The sequence below is a fragment of the Mytilus trossulus genome, chromosome 2 (genome assembly GCF_036588685.1).
Source record: "Mytilus trossulus isolate FHL-02 chromosome 2, PNRI_Mtr1.1.1.hap1, whole genome shotgun sequence".
NCBI lineage: Eukaryota > Metazoa > Mollusca > Bivalvia > Mytilida > Mytilidae > Mytilus > Mytilus trossulus.
The window spans coordinates 24,558,002-24,568,198 of NC_086374.1; positions in this window are offsets into that span (position 1 = coordinate 24,558,002).

Sequence of the window (10,197 nt, forward strand, 5' to 3'; positions counted from 1 at the left end):
TTTTATAAGGATTATTCTAGAAAGTTCTAATCATTCTGTGATTGTTCCAGTGATTCCTAAACTGCACAGTTATAAGATTATTTGGTAAACAACTATCAGGCCATACAACACAAATTAGGCCAACATAAATAAACATAATAATTACCATATCATAACACCTCCCCCCTTAAAAGAAGTTTTAGTGTAACCAAAACATATCATGAATAATATGAACAAAAATACATAATATATACAAAGTTATTTAATAAGCTCTAGATAAAGCATCTGCTATTACATTATCTTTACCCTTAATATGTTTTACAATTACATCATATTCCTGTAACAATAAACTCCACCTAGTAAACCTCTGATTCTTGTTTCTCATTTTATGCATGAAGGTGAGAGGATTATGATCAGTATAAACAAGAATAGGATGCACAGTTGGATTCAAATATACATCAAAATGTTGAAGTGCTGACAACATTGCAAAACACTCTTTTTCAATAGTTGAATAATTTTTCTGATGTTTATCTAATTTGTTAGAAAAATATGATATAGGTTTTTCAACATTATCATCTGTCTCTTGATATAAAACAGCTCCTATTCCTACATCGCTTGCATCAACGGCAAGTTTAAATTGCAAAGTCTGGAGTAATCAGAACTGGACTATTAATTAAAAGTGATTTGCTATTTTCCAAAGCGTTTTGACAATTTTCACTCCAGATAAATTTAGAGTCTTTTCGTAAAAGATGAGTCAATGGTTGAACAACAGTAGCAAAATTTGAACAAAATTTCCTGTAAAATCCAATCATGCCTAAATATCTCATAAGTTGTTTTGGAAATAGCTTCCACTTTAGCCATTATAGGTTTTACTTGACCTTGGCCAACTGTATGCCCTAAATAATCAACAGTGGCCTGACAAAATTCACTTTTACCAAGATTAACAGTCAAATTTGATTTTGACAATCTATCAAAAGTATCATACAAATGTGTTAAATGCTGTTCCCAGCGATCACTACATACAATTAGATCATCAATATAAGCATAACAACAGTCTAAATCTTTTATAACATTATTGATCATTCTTTGAAATGTAGCTGGAGCACTTTTCATGCCAAACGGCATTACAGTATATTGAAATAAGCCATCTGGTGTAACAAAAGCTGATATTTCACGAGCTCTCTGTGTCAATGGAACTTGCCAATAACCTTTCAATAAATCAAATTTACTCACAAATTTTGCTTGACCAATATTGTCAATACAATCGTCTATCCTTGGAATCGGATATGAATCAGATTTTGAGACTGAATTTACTTTTCTGAAATCAGTCACGAAACGAAAGATTTTATCTGGTTTTGGCACAAGGAGACAAGGAGAGCTCCATTCACTGTTACTCGGCTCAATAATATTATTGTCAAGCATATATTTAATTTCTTTTCTCATAACTTCAAGTTTGAGTGGATTGAGCCGGTAAGGATGTTGCTTAATTGGAGAAGCATCTCCTACATCAACATCATGACAAACAGAAGTGGTTTTGTTTGGCACATCTGGAAAAAGATTTTTAAAAGAAAATACCAAAGTTTTTATTTCTTCTCTACGATCAAAAGACAGATGTGCAACTTTTGAGTCTAAATTTGACAAAATTCCTGAATTTTTCAATCTAACTGTCTCTTCCATAGATTTAGAACTAAAAGGTTGTTCAATTACATCTGGTTTGTCATGATTGTTCTCAAATTGAACCATGCCTAAAGTGGCAACTGGTTTACTATCACATACATTAGTACGCTCAAAATATGGTTTTAACATATTAATATGACACACTCTATTTTGTTTGCGCCGACCAGGAGTTTTTACAATATAATTCAAATCATTAATTTTACTCTCTATTGTATAAGGACCACAATATTTAGCCTGTAAAGGATGTCCAGGGACAGGCAGAAATACAAGTACCTTATCACCAGGCTCAAAAACTCTGTCCCTGGCATCTTTATCATACCATATTTTCATCTTGTTCTGTACATTTTTTAAGTTTTTCTGAGCAATTTGACAAGCAGTATACAATTTTTCTTTAAATCTAGATACATAGTCTAAAAGATTCAAGTCAGTATGTTCAGTAAGCCACTTTTCCTTAATCAATTTTAACGGTCCCCTTACAGTATGACCAAATACCAACTCAAAGGGACTAAATCCAAGGGATTCTTGAACAGCCTCTCGAACCGCAAAAAGTAGAAAGTGAACTCCATCATCCCAGTCTCTGTCAAATTGAAGACAAAAAGTTCTAATCATGTTCTTCAATGTTTGATGAAAACGTTCTAAGGCACCTTGAGATTCTGGATGATAAGCACTTGATCTGTACTGAGCAATCCCTAACTGGTATACGACTTGCTGAAATAAACCTGACATGAAATTTGATCCCTGGTCGGACTGTATAGACTTGGGAAGTCCTACTAATGTGAAAAATTTGATCAAAGCTTTGACGATAGTAGGTGTCTTGATATTTCTGAGCGGAATAGCTTCAGGAAAGCGGGTAGATGTACACATGATTGTCAATAAATATGCATTTCCAGTCTTGGTATTTGGTAAAGGTCCAACACAGTCAATTAGAACTCTGCTGAAAGGTTCGTCAAAGGCTGGAATAGGCAGAAGTGGTGCTGGTGGTATTTTCTGGTTAGGTTTACCAACAACCTGGCATATATGACATGATTTGCAGTATTCTGCAACATCATTTCTAAGTTTAGGCCAGTAAAAATGCTGCAAGATCTTAAGGCTAGTCTTTCTGATACCTAAGTGTCCAGCCAAGGGGGTGTCATGGGCAAGACCAATAATTTCTTGCCTATAAACTTTAGGCACCACCACTTGGTACACCACTCTCCATTCCTCCTCTGGGGTAGCATCAGGAGGCCTCCACTTTCTCATTAAAATGCCGTCCTGATGGTAATAGCATTCGGCCACTTTGTCTGCTTCGTCCTGTGGTTGAGCTCTCAGGCTGAGCTGGAGAACCTCAGGGTCTTTATGTTGTTCTTCAGATAAATTCTTTCGGTCTAATGAATGGCTGTTAACGTCTGGCCATGGCATAATAACATTCTTGTTAACACTAGGTGGTTTTATAATGGCCTTTTCTGAGTTACCAGGATCTTCAATATCAGCTATAAAAGTGTCAGAAAGGTCCATGTAATCAAATTTGTCTTCTTTCAAATTATCATCTTGTTGTTTTCTAGCCATCGCCCTAGTAACAACACAAGCTGGATACAATTCAGCATCATCTTCAGGTGATTTGACATCCACCACCGGTTCACTGGTAACAATTGGTTCAGCAACCACTTTGTTCCTAGCTAGATCATTTCCTAGCAATAATGTAACACCCTCAACAGGGAGATTAGGACGAACACCTACAACAACTGGTCCAGTTACCAAATCTGACTTCAGATAAATTCGATGGAGAGGAACATCTATACAACCTAACTCTACACCTTGTAACAAAACGGAGGCACCAACAGAAGTCTTCTCAGACAAAGGCAACACACCTTCTAACAATAAAGACTGAGAAGCTCCAGTGTCCCGTAAAATCTTAATAGACTGAAGAGTGGTATCATCAACAATAGCAACAAACCCATCAGACATAAAGGGTTTGTATTCCTCCATATAATCACAAAAACTGGACTTAAAAGCCTGACTCGCAGGACATTCCAATGTACTGGTAATATAAGGTGTCGTACAAGCACTGGTCTTCGGCTTATTATCTCGTTCATTCTTCTTCTGGAGTCTAAAACAATCAGCCATCAGGTGACCAATCTTCTTACAATAAGCACAAGTCAGTGACTTCTTCTCAAAAGTATCAAATTTTGGACTAGACATATTATAACTGGACTGACTCTTATTCTGTGGAACAGGCTTACTATCAGTATGATCAGTGCTTTGATTTTTGTAATTTCCACTGGAAGTATTAACATTTTGACCCTTGAAACTTCTTTTATGTGAAAGAGTATAATTATCTGAAATAACAGCTGCATCATGTATTGACTCAACAGTTTTGTCGTCTAAATGTGTTTTTAAGTCTAAATGAACACATTGTTTGAACTCTTCTAATAACATCAATTGTCTTAGGTTATCAAAATTGTTATCTGTTTTCTTTGAAGTAAGCCATTTATCAAATAGATCTTCTTTTTCCCGAGCAAATTCCACATAGGTTTGCGAATCAAACTTTTTATAAGATCTAAATTTCTGTCTATATGCTTCTGGTACTAGCTCATAGGCTTTCAAAACTTCCTGTTTCACTGTGTCATAATCAGAACTTTTTTCTGATGGAAGTGCAGAATATATTTCAGCGGCCTTGCCCTCAAAAACACTTTGCAGCATCGTAGTCCAATATGGCTTTGGCCATTTCAAATTATTAGCAATTTTCTCAAACTGTGGAAAATATTTATCAACTGTTTTTACACAAAATTTCGGAACCAAACGTATGTTTTTTGCTGCATCAAAATAATCTGATTTTGACTGGACTTTAGTGTTGCTTTCTTCTTTGACCATTTCAATTTTCAGTTTTTCCATCTCTAGCCTTTCTCTCATTTCAAGTTCTTTTAATTTAAATTCATCTTCTTTTTCTTTTTTTTCCATTTCTAACCTTTCCTTCATTTCCAATTCTGCTTGCAATTGTTTTAATTTAAATTCATGGTCTAATTCAAGCTGTTTTAATTTAAAGGCATCAACATGTTCGACCTTAAGATCAAGAGCCTCTTCACCTAAAATTTCTTCGTCAACTAATTTGTCTATAACCAAATTTTTTATAATTTGTTTTCTCATAGATACTTTAAAAACTAATTTCAGTTGTTTAGCAAGCAACACTAATTCCTCTTTCTTTAAATTATCAAAACTCTCCAGGTCTGGCGTTTTCAAAAATTTACCGGCATCAAATGCCATTTTGTAGAATTTTGTTGGCTAGTTATAATAAAAATATTAAACAAATTTTGATTAAAATATTTTTAAGATATCCCGGACGAGCCCCCAATTTCTGTTACGGCCAGAAATCGCCTTTAAATTGTAGCCAACAAAAGACACAAATCAATAGTAAAATTTAACAATATTTATTATACAAAGGTTTACAAGAAGTATTTTACAAATATAAATGTTAACTTAACTGTCAAAATATGAGTCCACTCTTTTATCTGTATCCGGAAATCTTTCGGAATCCAATCTGAATATTACGTTCACTACTAATGTCACAATCCAGTATGATGTTGTTTGTAGAATAAAAGTGTCAATCCAAATGCTGTGAATACTAATGTCTATCAAAGTCTATGTCCAAGTTTAATTATGAGAGTTTAACTTTAGTGTCTGTATATATATAGTTGTGACGGATTATTCTAGAACACGCTAGAACGGAACATTGTGGAAAATCCTGGAAAGTTACAACGGAAGTTTCTGGAATAACGTAGAAGTTTAAATTACGCATCTTTTATAAGGATTATTCTAGAAAGTTCTAATCATTCTGTGATTGTTCCAGTGATTCCTAAACTGCACAGTTATAAGATTATTTGGTAAACAACTATCAGGCCATACAACACAAATTAGGCCAACATAAATAAACATAATAATTACCATATCATAACACAATGACTAGTACAGAATATCGTATGACAAGTGCAGTTGGTCAATGACAAGTACAGTACATCGTATGACCAGTGCAGTTGGTCAATGACTAGTACAGTACATCGTATGACCAGCGCAGTTGGTCCATGACTAGTACAGTACATCGTATGACCAGTACAGTTGGTCAATGAATAGTACAGTACATCGAATGACTACTAGTCATTGACCAACTGTACTTGTCATACGATGCACTGTACAAGTCGTATGACCAGTTAAGTTGGTCAATGACTAGTACAGTACATCGTATGACCAGTGAAGTTGGTCAATGACTAGAACAGTACATCGTATGACCAGTGCAGTTGGTCCATGACTAGTACAGTACATCGTATGACAAGTACAGTTGGTCAATGACTAGTACAGTACATCGTTTGACCAGTGAAGTTGGTCAATGACTAGTACAGTACATCGTATGACAAGTGAAGTTGGTCAATGACTAGTACAGTACATCGTATGACCAGTGCAGTTGGTCCATGACTAGTACAGTACATCGTATGACCAGAACAGTTGGTCAATGACAAGTACAGTATATCGTATGACCAGTGAAGTTGGTCAATGACTAGTACAGTACATCGTATGACCAGTGAAGTTGGTCAATGACTTGTACAGTACATCGTATGACAAGTGCAGTTGGTCAATGACTAGTACAGTACATCGTTTGACAAGTGCAGTTGGTCAATGACTAGTACAGAACATCGTATGACAAGTGCAGTCGGTCAATGACTTGTACAGTACATCGTATGACAAGTGAGGTTGGTCAATGACTTGTACAGTGCATCGTATGACAAGTGAGGTCGGTCAATGACTAGAACAGTACATCGTATTACAAGTGAGGTTGGTCAATGACTTGTACAGTGCATCGTATGACAAGTACAGTTGGTCAATGACTAGTACAGTACATCGTATGACAAGTACAGTTGGTCAATGACTAGTACAGTACATCGTATGACCAGTGAAGTTGGTCAATGACTAGTACAGAACATCGTATGACAAGTGCAGTCGGTCAATGACTAGTACAGTACATCGTATGACAAGTGAGGTTGGTCAATGACTTTTACAGTACATCGTATGACCAGTGAAGTTGGTCAATGACTAGAACAGTACATCGCATGACAATTGAAGTTGGTCAATGACTAGTACAGTACATCGTATGACCAGTGAAGTTGGTCCATGACTAGTACAGTACATCGTATGACCAGTGAAGTTGGTCAATGACTAGAACAGTACATCGTATGACAATTGAAGTTGGTCAATGACTAGAACAGTACAATCAGTGAAGTTGGTCAATGATTAGTACAGTACATCGTATGACCAGTGAAGTTGGTCAATGACTAGAACAGTACATCGTATGACCAGTGAAGTTGGTCAATGACTAGTACAGTACATCGTATGACAAGTGCAGTTGGTCAATGACTAGAACAGTACATCGTATGACAAGTGCAGTTGGTCAATGACTAGTACAGTACATTGTATGACAAGTGCAGTTGGTCAATGACTAGAACAGTACATCGTATGACAAGTGCAGTTGATCAAAGACTAGAACAGTACATCGTATGACAAGTGCAGTTGGTCAATGACTAGTACAGTACATCGTATGACCAGTGAAATTGGTCAATGACTAGTACAGTACATCGTATGACAAGTGAAGTTGGTCAATGTCTAGTACAGTACATCGTATGACAAGTTGTGATATACCTGACTTAGGTTTTGGGGACAAAAGACGAAGTATATATATTGCAAATAAAAAGAAGAACTTTCAAATTATGATCCTTTACTTTGGATTCAAACGCCAAAAGAGGCTGATACATGTAATCACCACAACAATCATGGTAAAGACAATACAACGTTTCCGGAAAGTACGGATTCAACATACAGATATATAACAAAGTGCAGTTGGTCAATGACTAGTACAGTACATCGTATGACCAGTGCAGTTGGTCCATGACTAGTACAGTACATCGTATGACCAGTTAAGTTGGTCAATGACTAGTACAGTACATCGTATGACCAGTGAAGTTGGTCAATGACTAGTACAGTACATCGTATGACCAGTGAAGTTGGTCAATGACTAGTACAGTACATCGTATGACCAGTACAGTTGGTCAATGACTTGTACAGTACATCGTATGACCAGTTAAGTTGGTCAATGACTAGTACAGTACATCGTATGACCAGTGAAGTTGGTCAATGACTTGTACAGTACATCGTATGACCAGCGCAGTTGGTCCATGACTAGTACAGTACATCGTATGACCAGTACAGTTGGTCAATGACTAGTACAGTACATCGTTTGACCAGTGAAGTTGGTCAATGACTAGTACAGTACATCGTATGACCAGTGAAGTTGGTCAATGACTAGCACAGTATATCGTATGACAAGTGAAGTTGGTCAATGACTAGTACAGTACATCGTATGACCAGTGCAGTTGGTCCATGACTGGTACAGTACATCGTATGACCAGTACAGCTGGTCAATGACAAGTACAGTACATCGTATGACAAGTGAAGTTGGTCAATGACTAGTACAGTACATCGTATGACCAGTGCAGTTGGTCCATGACTAGTACAGTACATCGTATGACAAGTGCAGTTGGTCAATGACTAGTTCAGTACATCGTTTGACCAGTGAAGTTGGTCAATGACTAGTACAGAACATCGTATGACAAGTGCAGTCGGTCAATGACTAGTACAGTACATCGTATGACAAGTGAGGTTGGTCAATGACTAGTACAGAACATCGTATGACAAGTGCAGTCGGTCAATGACTAGTACAGTACATCGTATGACAAGTGAGGTTGGTCAATTACTTGTACAGTGCATCGTATGACAAGTACAGTTGGTCAATGACTAGTACAGTACATCGTATGACAAGTGAAGTTGGTCAATGTCTAGTACAGTACATCGTATGTCAAGTGCAGTTGGTCAATGACTTGTACAGTACATCGTATGACCAGTGAAGTTGGTCAATGACAAGTACAGTACATCGTATGACCAGTGAAGTTGGTCAATGACAAGTACAGTACATCGTATGACCAGTGAAGTTGGTCAATGACTAGTACAGTACATCGTTTGACCAGTGAAGTTGGTCAATAACTTGTACAGTACATCGTATGACAAGTGATGTTGGTCAATGACTAGTACAGAACATCGTATGACAAGTGCAGTTGATCAATGACTAGTACAGTACATCGTTTGACCAGTGAAGTTGGTCAATGACTAGTACATTACATCTGATGACCAGTGAAGCTGCTAAGAAACTTATTCTGTTACATTTGAAGGGCCATTCAGGTCCGTAACTAGGTTTTTTTTCTCTCAGTAAAATGGCTTAAAAAGTCTGTTTTCCTTACTTTAAATAAAATCAGTATTGCTTGAACCTGGAAGCAGTTTTATGCAAAAAGAAGCTGAGATTGCTGTTCGGTGGTGAGCCAAGGCGTCTTGAAGACCGTACTTTGACCTATAATTAACATTAAATACATTGTAAATGCGGATTTTTTTCTCAATAAACCAATAACCAATTTTTAAACCTGGTACTTTACTTGGCATGTGGCTAGCAGAAAAGGTCCTTATTCCCGTCAGATTTTCACTTGACCTCAACCTCATATCATGGACCACTTAACAAGGTTTCTTGTGGTCATGTCCATATCTTAGATACTATAAGCAATATGTTTACTATATTTGGTGTATGTAATTATAGTAAGGTGTACAGGTGTCATCTCATCATCAAACCTCATTTTCAGGGTTCATTGTACAATGTTGATTTTTTGTTGTTTGATCCGTTTCTCGGGTACTATAAGCGATAGGACCATTACAATTTGTGCATGGAATTATTGTAAGGTGCACACGTCTGTCTAGCATTGTTCTCATTTTCATAGAACATTGCATTGTTCTCATTTTCATAGAACATTGTTGATGTTAAGTTTATGTGATAATTGTAATAAAACAATATGGACAACTGGCATTTACCACCATGGTCTTTTTTTAGCCATGTCTGCCATGTTGGTTGGCAGGTGGGGTCATTGGACATATTGTTTAAACTACATATCCAATTGTTTCGAAGAAGATTTTTGTTGAAGTTGACATACAACAATGACCACCACTAAGTCAAGTGAAAAGCTCACTTAGCCTTTGGGTTCAAAAGATTAAAAAATGTCAATATTGTTTGGAAAGGTACTTGAAATACATGCATTTTAATTTTAATTTTGTTTATTTAGACCTTTGATCAATATTCATGATGTTATCATCAACATAAATGAGGAATGTGTCCACGGGACACAGATGATGCCCAGCTTGACAATAATGTTAGGAAGGGACATTACTCAAGAATGGTATAAAAGAACAGAATCCCAATGTCCCCACCATTGCACATAGTTTATCTGTAATTCATCTATTCCAAGGAAAAAGGGCAATAACACGACCAAGCCATTGCTAATATAAACCTATAATTGAAGTTTCATAAAAATCTGGAGAGAATTGAGCAAATAAGGGCAATAACAATACAGTAACTTGACCTGTATTGGTTTACTTTTGTGAATTGTGACTTGAAAGGAGAGTTGTCTCATTGGCACTCATACCAAA